Here is a 12,632-nt window from a genome sequence, read left to right as displayed (position 1 = left end):
AAATTATGCTATAGCTTTTTATATTGCAAGTTGACACAACCCATTTAAATTTATAAAGAGTGTTTCTAAAAGCACTGGTCGAGATGTGTTTTTTTATTCAAATCATTAATAAAAAAGATAATTTAAGCTTAATTTTTGGAAAACAGGCTTTATGCATATGCATTAATTGTCATCCCAGTACCAGTGACTCTCTTTAAACGAAAAACACCATAAAATCAGAAAGTGTTTCCTTTGATTAGCTTGTGCACATTGCAAAGGCTAATCAGTGTGCACAGGCTTATCTTATTTGGCATGCATTAAGCCCCGTCTTCCCTGAAAGCAGCCACCATGTACAGATTTCAATGATAAACTGGCCAATGTCGTCACACAAGCTGTTAAAAACACTAGACTGGCCAATATCTTTGCACAAGCTGTTATACACTATTGATTACATACAGGTTGCCTGCAGTGTACCAGTGGTGAACCATAAACAGGCAGTGGTTATCGTTCCTAACATAGTTAACAGCAGACTGACTTGCAAAACTGCCTCTTTATTAGTAGTTAGCTCACAACTAAAAATGAATAAGTTTTTATGCGTATTACAAAACAACAGCGACCATGGTAGGATAATTTCAAAATCGTAAGAATATAAGATTTATTTTAACAAGACAGTATTACATGATTGTTAAAAACATAGGTCTATTTTAATGTTAAAAACTAAAGAGTTAATAAGCGGGCAGGGAACAATCAGAAATATTATAACATGGTTAATAATAAATGTTTCTCTGATCGATTTTCAAAGGCGTGTGGTCGAATCCCACTAGAACTATACATACATATAAAAAGCATCATTTGAAAATGTGTTGTTTGTGTTCAATCTTGAAAGATATTAATCTATATAAAGAGTTAAACTGATATGCTTCTGTATATAACGCAAAAATACACAACGTGAAGGTAACAAACCGCAGGATTCTATCACGTTTCGATAGCACGTTACAATGATTATTTTTAGTGGAAACTTACTTTGAAATGACTAATAACTGAGACGAACAACGCATTTCCGAATGTTTTATTAAAATTCAGTTATAACATATAGTTTTATCTTATATGTTGTCGTTTTTTCATCTGGCCCATATTACCTTTATAAACAAAACACGTTGACAGAAACGCTTATTGAACTGTTTACAAATTCAGATTGTCTATTAAACTCCCTTCAACTGTAATTCATTTGCATGAATGCATGTTCCGTACAGAACAGCATTTGTGTTCCATACACAAGGTAAAAGTTGACTGGTTATTTGACGTCATGTCCGTTTTTGCATCATACCTTCTTGAACAACTGTAAAATTCCCTCATTAATGCATTTTGATTATCAAAATGAGAATTAAAACATACAGGCCCGATCGTGTGCGTAATACCTATTCCATTCCACAAATGTTTGCAATAATTATGATACATGTCGCGTTCTAGTTCACTGCCGCTTGTCCTATAGTGACGTAATTCAGAATTCGGAGCGACGCTATGAAGATCTCTAAACATCCGCCGAAGGTCCTCTACAGATTTGGTCAGCGTGATGATATAGTTCCTAGCCAAAGACAGCGTAGAGATTTTGGACAGTTTTCTAACAGTTGGGCCGTTAGAGAACGGGATCACTTCCCGTAAGGCGTCCATGGCCACGTTTAAATCGCGCATTCGTCGTCTTTCCCGCATGTTTATTTTAGCCCGAGTAATATTGTTTGTTTTGGAGAATGCGGACTCGATGCTCTCGGATGGTCGCAACGTGATGTCGCTGACGTCATTGTCGGAGACGTCCTCTGTTGCAGAGATAGGGCGTTCGTCCACATGCACTTCTTTTCCTGTTGTTTTTTGGACTGTTCTTGCATTGCTCATATTGGCACGTTTTCTTACAGTCACCAATTCTTTCTTTCGTACGCTGAACATCCGGAGAAAAATCTTCGCGTATGCACGTATTTATTGTAAATTTCGTGTGAAAGTTATTTATTTGAACAATATGTGCCATAAATTTACTATGGCAATGTTATTTTTGTTTGTTTCTGTATTCACTTTGAATTGCAATATTTTCATTCAAGGTTATTTCACGTTTTAGCCATGAAATTAAAGGATAACAAGTTATCTGTGCACTATCTTTTATCTGATTCTCCCAAATCTATAGTCAAACCCTGTCTTGATAAGCATTCTCTGAGGAACGAAATCAAATCATTATGGGCGGGGCCTAAGACTGCCAGCAAAGGATCCACTGTGCCCGAGTGTCGATATCGGTACCCTGGGGCTCTAGTGCACGCCTCGCTTCCCCCAGGGACGTCATAGGGTGGTGTCGCTAAATACCGCGCGGTGGATGGAGCCCGAACAATAGGCGAGGTGACGAGAAAGCATGTGAAGAAGCTCTTCTCTACAGATGTTCGTGATGCGCGGCAGATTGTTCGGTGTTTCGGTGACAAAAGTCAGGTCTTAATTTGATAGTCAACATGCCAATTAGCGAGAGACTGTTCACAGGAGAGTGATTTCTGACCACTCTTTAGTAACCGTGAGAGTTGTTTAGATGTCAGCTGCTTTTGGCATGGCTGTTTGTTTGCCATATTGCAAGAATGTTAACAACTATGGAGCCAGTTTTATAACTACGGAAAGAGTAAGAAAATAATAATTAATATTTACAAAAGAGGAATGTATCACTAAACCAAACTGTTTTGAGTAACAAAAGTTGTAATACGAATAGATGGTTATGCTTTTTATTGACAATGATAGGCATCGGGTCAGCCCATCATCCCCATCTTAAATTGAAACGGTATCGTCTCATCAATCAAAATCGCGTGATACCACACCAACATTTCGAGTATGTGGCACCATCGCACAGAATGTACGTTTTTACGTCAACGTTTAACGCTTTTATACTGTACATGTTTCCGCCATTTTCCAGTTAGTCTGGGCGATTGTGTTCAGACTAAATACCAAGCTCCAGAGCGACGATCATAATCAGTTGCTCGTCAAAATCAATATTCATATACTGATTTCGAATGTTGACTATGAAACCACTATCCGACATTGTTCATCCTGACGCCTTCACTGAATGCGAGTTGCTGACCAACCCATTATTATTAGTCTCTAATAATGGTTCTTGCGAAGCAGTCCATTGCACGTGTAGTGGTTAATTTAACACTTCATTACTGCAGCGACTCCGAATGGAACATGGGAATGCAATGTGAAGCCCTTTTTTGACGCAGGGGACGATTTAAGAAATCAATTGAATAAGCTAATCATCGTTTAAAAAGGTAATTATTAAAATTTATTTTAAGAATGCATAAACACAGAACAAATAAGTAAACTTATTTGACAATATCTTCGCCTAAGTCCAAAATTTACACGTTGAAAAGCCCTTTTTTGTTCTCAGTGCACCAAAGTAAGACAATAGTTAGTGGTAAGTAAAAAGACGGAAATATTACATCACTTGATGATTAATTGTTATGAATTTCCTTAAATATATTGTAAAAACTAACCGCTGTTAATTGCATACTTCCATTCACTAGGTATTTGACGTAGATTTTCCGTTTTAATTGACAGCAGCAATATATGCGTTATTACGAACCACTTAAATTTACGTGAATCGAGTTATGTCGAAGCATTTTTGTTTTAAAAGGAATTCTTACATTATACTTCAAGTCTCTTAAAATGATAAAACCAATCATGGTGATAATGACGCTGGCTTTATATAGCGATGGCGATTATTAAAACGGTGTGAATACTAGTACATCTGATGAGCACGAAGGTGATGTAAATGACCGATCTGATTAAGTCGTCAAAATGGTGAAAATGAGAAGTATGTTTTCGCTTAAACCGCATTTCCAGGCAACCTCTCTTTGCTCTGAACCCTGTCAAATCTGTGCGCTGAGGTGGAAACGTCACATCAGTTGTAAACGATGATGTTATTTTCGAGTCACTCTGGATCAGCAGACGATTTATTTCATAAATCAGACTCTGGTTTAATGGTCGCCATCTTTCGAACTACTTTCAAAAGTACAACAACAACAATATACACAGTAGAAGAAAATTTTAATTGCGAAAAGTTGAACAATTGAGTACATGTGTCACGGTTGTTGAGTGGAATAGTGTTATTTTCAACTGTGTAGATCTACGCAGCATTTGAACTGGTAGTGGAATTGTTGATGGAAATGGAATTTAGAAATATATCTAATAATTCGTCATCGTGTAGAATTATCATCAGCATCATTTCTGTTGAACATTGCAATATTCAAAATACAAGTTTTTCATAGCTATGGTGCTTTTGACATAGTTCACAAACCATCAACACTGAAATAATTCCTGCACACAGGTAAAGTAAATAATTGAATTTGTGCAGAATGTTTTTTTGTTTTTTTTTACAAATTATTATTTATTTTAACCAATTTATTTTAGATAGAATGCACTCAAAGTCTAAAGCTTAGTAAGACACTAAAGCCAGTTTCCTGAGTAGAAACAATACTTGTTCAGAGTATAGCAGGCTCAATCTGCCTCTGGTTTATATGGCCTCAGCCTTTAACCTGGGTCGCTTTGATTTCATGAGTTTAGCCCCCATATCAACAATGCTTTCTCGATCCTATCTGCACTTATTCATTTTGTTAAAATATTTTGAGAACCCTCACTCTGACAGTGCCAGTGGAAATAAAACAGGGACCTTATTAGTGTAGCAAACGGGCCCAGATTACTAGCTTATTTTAGGGGGTAACTGGTCTACGATTTTCAACAGCAAGTGTTATATGTCAAAATGTTCGTATAGGTCTGTAGTTATTGAAAACGACTTTCGTTTTCTCCAAATAGGTCGGAGATGGTAAAAAAACAAGATGGCGTACATCATGGCCGACACTAATATGTAAAGGCAAAATTAAATCAACCATATTAGTTTAAATAAAATTTATTTTGAATAACAACACCATAATGTATTAAAAGTAATTTAATATTGTATATTTATACAATACATTATTAACAACAACTCAGTTCATAAATAAAAAAAATGTCAAGGTCAAAACAAAGGTCAAATTAGTGTCTATTATAACACTTTTTTACCCTTAAATGCAAGAAAATAATAAATAACACACAAACAGTGCCATTAATATTAATTACCAACATACAAACAGTGCCATTTATATTACCAACATCATTTACTGAGTATTATCATTGATTTTACATTACATAACAATCATGAAATATATCAGTTATGCAGTTTGGAACAAGCTAACATGTGTTTTGTGACACATATATAAAACATACTGTTATATACAATATTATATTTAAGATGAACATGTCATGGTTATGGTTATGGTGAAATTACACACACACACACACACACACACAATTGCTTCAAATAATATAACAATCATTTTAACCAATAATGAACTTTTTATCAACTAGATGTACAATTTAAAACACGTTACATACTATTAAAATGTTAAAGGTTACACACCACTTATAGCTTGTACATGTTTTTAAGGTCATTATTTTTCTATCAACTTATCTATATTTAGTATTTAAGAAAATAATAATTAATACAAAAAACTGTCATTTAGATTGACAAAACCATTCACTGACTATAATATTAAAGGATGTAACATCACAAAACATTCATTTTTTTCAGAAATGCCTTTTGGAACCACCTCACATGTATTTTGTGACACATACATGTTTTAAATCATACTGTTTTATACATTATTTTTAAAAAAGATGAACAAGTCAAAATTATTGTGCAATGACATACACTCACATAATGAACAATATAACAATTTTTGGACATACTTGTTAACAATGTTTTATCAACTGGATGTAAATATTAAAACCGAGTGAGTCACAGGTTCTTCCCACCAAGGTTTGCACTTTGACAACCAGTGATTGTCAGGCTTGTCATTTCTGTCGTCAGTTGTCAAAACACCTATATACTGTTTGATTCCAATAATGTCGCTTTAATGGAATTACCATTTTTATACATTTGATTCTTAATATTTAATCACCCAAACTTGTTTTATTAGTAGTTCAATTTTGCAGTACCGCCCCATTAATATTTTTATTTTTACTTTACAGTACTGCCCCTGGATTTTATTCACGTCATTGTGTCTTCGCTTGTCAATTACGTCATAACTCTTTCTCTGTTCCTGGGTACATTGATTTTTATGACGCCATACGACCAACTTTCCCAGTTGTAATCTACATGCATAGGTCATTGGGTTTATAATTTTATATTTATTTTCTCTGTGACAAGCGTTTCTTGTTTGATTTATTTTTTAGCAGTACATAAACAACCAAGCAATGTAATATGGAACTTTTACACCCATTATTGCTGCTAATTCCTGTATTTGTGCGATGATGATCTGAAACATAAACTTCATGATGCTATATTTTTTAAATCTTTTTCTATAAAGAAGAAATGTAGTTGACACTTGTTCATAGTTTCATTCCATCGTTCCTCAAAAAGTTGTAACTCTGTTGCTCTGGTATCTTCAATACCATTGAGTAATTAAATGGTAATTAAATTGAATGCGTTTTAATTCCCTTTTATTATTGTTGAATTTGAGTAACAATGCTATGAGGTTAAATTTTATTTACACTTGTATTGTATTATGAATATTACTGGGCCAAGTGTGAGGTTGAGCGCTCCATAACCGGTTTAAACCCCAATGCTTTGCATTGACCGTTCCAAGGCGGTGACCCCAGCTTTATTCTTATTTGTGTTTATGTTGTTTTGTATTGTGCTGTATTGTGCTGTTTTGTACTGTTTGAGAAATCGGTCACTTGCCTTAAATGAAGGACCTACCTACTAATTGTTAATAATAATAATTCAATACTACTCCAACAGCTGGAGTTTCTCTTCTTTATATTGTAACCGCAAATGTCAGACATCAAAGGATTTATGTGGCAATTTTATAATCTTGTCCAGGAAACAACATGTTCTACAGCAGTACTTAACTGGTGCAAATAAATTAACATGACGCATTTAAATTTCTGTCATATCCCATTACATCATGTTTAAAATGAAATTTGATTGATATGAGCATTACTAATAGGCTGTTTACAATTAAATACATTTAAAGATAATGATCATGAACAAAGTAATGACAAAGTGTTATGTTGATAGTAAATGTAACGATGTGTCGTTATTACAATAAAGTTAGAAGAACAGAGCATTAGCAGACCGGTGCCCAGGGTCTTCCTGGTAGCTTCTGTGTGACAGTGCTATTGTAGGAATAGGTTCCATACTCGTGGTTTGGAGTGCATGGTGACTCCAGTTTTGAAACACTCAGATAGGCTTGTATTGTCCACTGTGTGCATGATATATATGAGTGGACTGTTTTAGGGGATAAGTATTCAAGCCGTCATAGTGAAAGCACGGTGACTGTTATTAATAATCGCCCAGGCAGGCGTTTTTTAGGTGCCTCAGTTATTGTTGTTAGTTTTGATTGAAGTTAATTAATTCATGTTTATATGCCCCAATCATTTGTTAATAATATCGTATCATAAGCCAGGTAGGCTGAAGGAAAATTATTCGTATATCTAAGCAGAGTGATCACACCCCCGTTCACGTTACAGTAAACAATTGTTAGACACACAACAATTGTGAAAGTGCAAATCATGTCATAAAAATGCAACACAGTGGCGACAACAAGATTTACCACAATTTATTAATACGCTGTACAACCTCGTCAAAGGTGAACAGGAGGAACGAGTAATAAACATGCGCGACACAGGAATTTGCTCGTCTATTTCCATTACTCATATCGTAATGCATTCAAAAATATTTGAAAATAAAACCATTTCTTGGTGGATTTGAATGTAATTTAAAATGTAAACATAAAGTAACGTTTCGTTTATGAAAATGCAAATGTTGTTTGTATTATAAATTGAAAACGTCAAACTTGCTTACGTGTAATAAATCTTTCAAAATACTGACAGGATGTGATGACGTTGATATCGACCGGAATTTGTATATAAATTTTCCTAGCACGATCTTTCACTGTGTCTATATTTTGATTCAGGCACAGTTGGGAGTGAATTGTAAAACTACACATTGGTATTTGTATTATAAATTGAAAACGTCAAACTTGCTTACGTTTAATAAATCTTTCAAAATACGGGCAGAATGTGATGCCGTTGATATCGACAGCAATTTGTATATTAAGAAACAACATGTGTTTATTTCGTTTCTATACACATATCTGAAAGCGACATCAGGTACGTTGTTATTTTCGTATTTTATTGGTCACACTTTGCGGAAATGTAACACATGCTTACTAAATAAGGCTTAACGTTTCTAAACCGTAATTGCGTAAATAATAAGACATGTGCGCATACAGCAGAAACAAAACACACACACTGAATAACGATGATTTAATCGTGTTCATAATTTTTTTGCAAAATCAATGTTCATTTCTTAAAAAAATGCTGATCCATGGTTGTTTATTGGTCAACATGCAGCGATTTGGAGTTACGATATTTCAAGTTATATTAATACTTACATTTTATTAAAATGTAATTTTGCGTAAAATAGAATTTTTCGTGTATTTTATTGCTTTTATAATAGTGATTTAATGAAACGCTTGGCGTATTTGATTCGAACGGATTAGACCTAATATCGTATAATTAAAAGTTGTCAAAATTATATTACCTGTTTAACAGTACACATAGCGCGTCCGTATAGTTTTCTATTCGACCACATCAAAGACGGTAATTATCAAAGCGCTGAAGGCACTGAAGTTGTTCGCTGTTGTCGTCCTTGATTAGCTTGTGCGCATTGCACAGACTAATCAGTGTGCACAGGCTAATCTTATTTGACGTGCATTAAGCCCCGTTTTCCCTGAAAGCAGCCAATATGTACAGATTTCAATGATAAACACTAGACTGGCCAATGTCGACTTACAAGCTGGTATATCAACTCACTGCTAGAGCAGAATCATTTGTCGTCTGCTGCAGACAGGCAGCGGTAATCGTCCCTTGCAGAGTGAGTTGTGGTTCTTACCATACATAAGGCTTCTAAGCACATACTGATTTGCAAAATATGCCCTGTAAATTTAGCTGGCCGCTAACGCGACCAACTAAAACCCCCTGATGTTACAGTGTTTCTACGCAGGTATTTAAATCATTCTGCACCGCGCAAATTTGATAATAAATTATTTGAATATTAAGAGAGATGTACATTCTGCTTGTAATATTTATGAACACACGCTGAAAACCACATTTAACTGAATGATGTGAATAAATAATGTGATTTACGGAGCTATTAAATTGAACAATCAAGTGAAAACATGCCAAAGAGTTGACTGTATTACTGTTGTAACAACTATTTCAATCATATTGAAGTTTATATAAAGCAGTATGTTGTTTCTATTTCACATTGAGTTTGACACCTATTTTTTACTACACGCATATTCCAGATTGTATGGCATTATGCATATATTTACCAATTGACGATGATATACTAATGATATCGTCAAGCATAATGATGTACACTGATAAAGATGTACACTGCACAAATTTATATTATTGGATAGTGGGACCTTTACATCGATACCGTTCTGCTATAACTACTTCGTATATTATTACTACTATTTATACTTTTTTCCAGCGCTCTCGAAGCTTCACCGAAACAAAATTGTGTTGAGAACAATATTTAACGAAGAGACCTTTTTATTATGGAACCATTAAACAAAAATTAACATTTAATATATTTTTTCAATGTTATAAATAATTCGAAGTCAATGCCTTTATAATCTTTGGTACATTTGCAAGATTCCTAATATTGTATACATCATGGTCTTTCTTGTTGATAGTTAACATGAGGTACGCGATTATTGTAGCGGTGTTCCTTTGCCTTGCTATGTCCGGTATGTTAAACACTTAACATGATTTATTCATAAAAGTTGGACAGATCCGTAAAAAGTCGTTTTACATTTTATAGCATATTTCATTCTCATCTATTTACATCCCAATTAAATTATTAATGTCAATAAATTGTATTACCACTCAAATTTAATTATATTGAGGTTTTAATTAAAGAGCTTTTTACTATTTTGCATAAATGCATTTTAAGAATATAAAGGGACTGTCCAACAGATTTTGGCATGTATTAAAGCTTGTCATTAACTGCTTAAAATGCTTTATATTGATAAATTTAAACATTTGAACTAAAAATCTTCAGTAAAAAATAAGAATACAAATTTAAAAAAGAAGAAAAAACGTTAACCTCCACAAGACTCGAACCACTGACCCCTAGAGTCATAGAGTTATGGAGTAAAAAGTCTCCCGACTTTACCACTCGACCATCCACGCTCACGATTAATCCGGAGGTATTTTTTTAGCTATATAAGCAATCCACGTAGTTCCCCAAAATATCGATTCGCGTCGAACGACGCTTTTGACTGTTGGACAGTCCCTTTAAAACGATAAATTATGATTTGATTTTACCCAAAACATATTTGTTAACTTAATTACAAAGTGTATGCCATTCATACCATACTTATTAATATTGCAAATAAATGTCTTTAAAACTTTAAAAATAAATAATTATCCCCTTTCCGAAGGCCGACGCCCCTTTCCGCAACGAGCTCTTTCCTTTACTCGTATCGTACGGCATTCAACAATATTGTAAACTTTAAAGCATTTCTTGATGGATTTGAATGCAATTTAAACATAAAGTAAGGTTTCGTTTATGTAAATACCAATAAATGTCTTTCAAAATATTAAAATAAATAATTGTAGCCCCTTTCCGAAGGCCGAGGCACCCTTTCCGCTATGAGCCCTTTCCGTGGTGCTCGCCCCTTTACGTTTCTCGTATCGTACGACATTCAAAAATATTGTAAAGTTAAATCATTTCTTGATGGATTTGAATGAAATTTAAAATAAAACCACAATGTAAGGTGCTGTTTATGAAAATACCAATAAATGTTTTTAAAACATTGAAAATAAATTTATAAAGTTAAATCATTTCTTGATGGATTTGAATGAAATTTAAAATATAAACATAATGTAAGGTGCTGTTTATGAAAATACCAATAAATGTTTTTAAAACATTGAAAATAGATTTATTTAGGCCCTTTCCGAACACCGAAAACCCTTTCCGCGGAAAAGGGCCCTATCCGCGGAAAAGGGCCCTTTCCGCTATTCAGTCATACTCCCGATGTTTTTCCTGCGAATTGGGATTTTTTTTATTTGAATTGGGAATAAATTTTCATTTTGAAATTGGGAAAAATTGTTGCATTGAGAATGGTGCCAATTTACGGTAATAACTTTATATAGAGCAAAAACGCTGGACATAATTGCCAAAATTTGTTTTTGTTTCATCTTCTGCAGACAGAACATCAAGGTCATGTCTTAATAATAACAAAGGGAAGCAATCACACACTTACTGTCTGGGGTGAAAAACAGCTATGTTTGAACTTAGTCCACGCAAACAAAATAGTTTGCAATTGTGTTTTTTTTTACTTTTAAGACTTCTCATCATTTAATAAGATTTCAACATTAATGACATAAAATTGAAACAAAGCAACGCAAAAAACATGCCTGTGTTAACTAGTCTTTTATTACTTATTCAATACATGTTAATCTCTAGACTAACAGAGCTTACTGGTTAAAGCTACTATTTAAAAGTAAATTTTAGAAATTGAAACCTAATTATATCTACAATTTTGATATTATTACATTATTTTCTCTATACCGTAATTATATATCAGTGTAATTTATTCCATTGTCTCGCTTGCGTGATCTTATTCAATTATTTGACAAATTAGGGGCGGAACATAGGCTTGAACGAGATCCTGATGTAAATGCATACTTTACATTTTTTTAAAGGATTATTTGAAAATAAAGTTAAATAATTGAACCAATCATAATTTAAACAGTGTTTTTCTCAACATATGTTATTATTAATTAAGATATTATTAAAAACAGCACCCGCATGAGTGTTTTTTTATTCATTTTATTTCAAATAAATGGTTTACAAATATGTATTACAAGCATTTTTCTGCTGTTTTCACTGAAAACGTCTATTTTAATTTATAATGTTATGTATTATGATATAAAATATAGAAATTGTCATGACAAAATGCTGAATATATGGCCAACTATTCAACTAAAGGTGTGTTTTTGGTTTTGGCGGCCAGCTTTGACGCCATTTTGTTTCCATGGCAACTCCAACACTTACGGAAAAAATAATACCCATTACAATAATTCAGACTTAGACCTGCATTTTGATATATAAAACTTGCTGTTGGCTTTCATAGACTACTCTGGTCCCATATTTAGGGTCTCATTTGCTACACTATTTGTGATTGAGTATATTTTTTGTAATTTTCTCCCGTACAGACACTAACTACAACTGATTGTTTTTTAGTTCTCCCCTCATCAGATTCTTCTAGACTTTTGATATGTTTAAGAGTGAGGGTTGAAGTATCAAAATCAGTCATCATACTTTCTGTTGCATTTTGTTTGAGGTTAAGCCTATTTTTGGGCTAGATTGACTGGACTATTTTAAATTATAAGTTAAATAGACACTTGCATATAAAAACTGATTTTACATCAAAACTAAATGTTTAATTTGATTTTTTAAATACTTAACAAATGAAACCGTGTCCATGCTTGCATGAACACAGTTTATAAATACT

General features: G+C 33.6%; 1 protein-coding gene across 1 annotated transcript in view; it reads left to right on the top strand.

Moving 5' to 3' along the window:
• The window catches only part of LOC127851136 (transmembrane protein 50B-like), a 182,307-nt gene that overhangs the window by 18,466 nt on the left and 151,209 nt on the right, over positions 1–12,632 (top strand). The window lies entirely within an intron of this gene.

This window comes from Dreissena polymorpha, chromosome 11 (assembly GCF_020536995.1).
Source record: "Dreissena polymorpha isolate Duluth1 chromosome 11, UMN_Dpol_1.0, whole genome shotgun sequence".
Classification (NCBI taxonomy): Eukaryota; Metazoa; Mollusca; class Bivalvia; order Myida; family Dreissenidae; genus Dreissena; species Dreissena polymorpha.
Note: the sequence above shows the minus strand (reverse complement) of the source record. Positions and strands in the feature narration are given on the sequence as shown.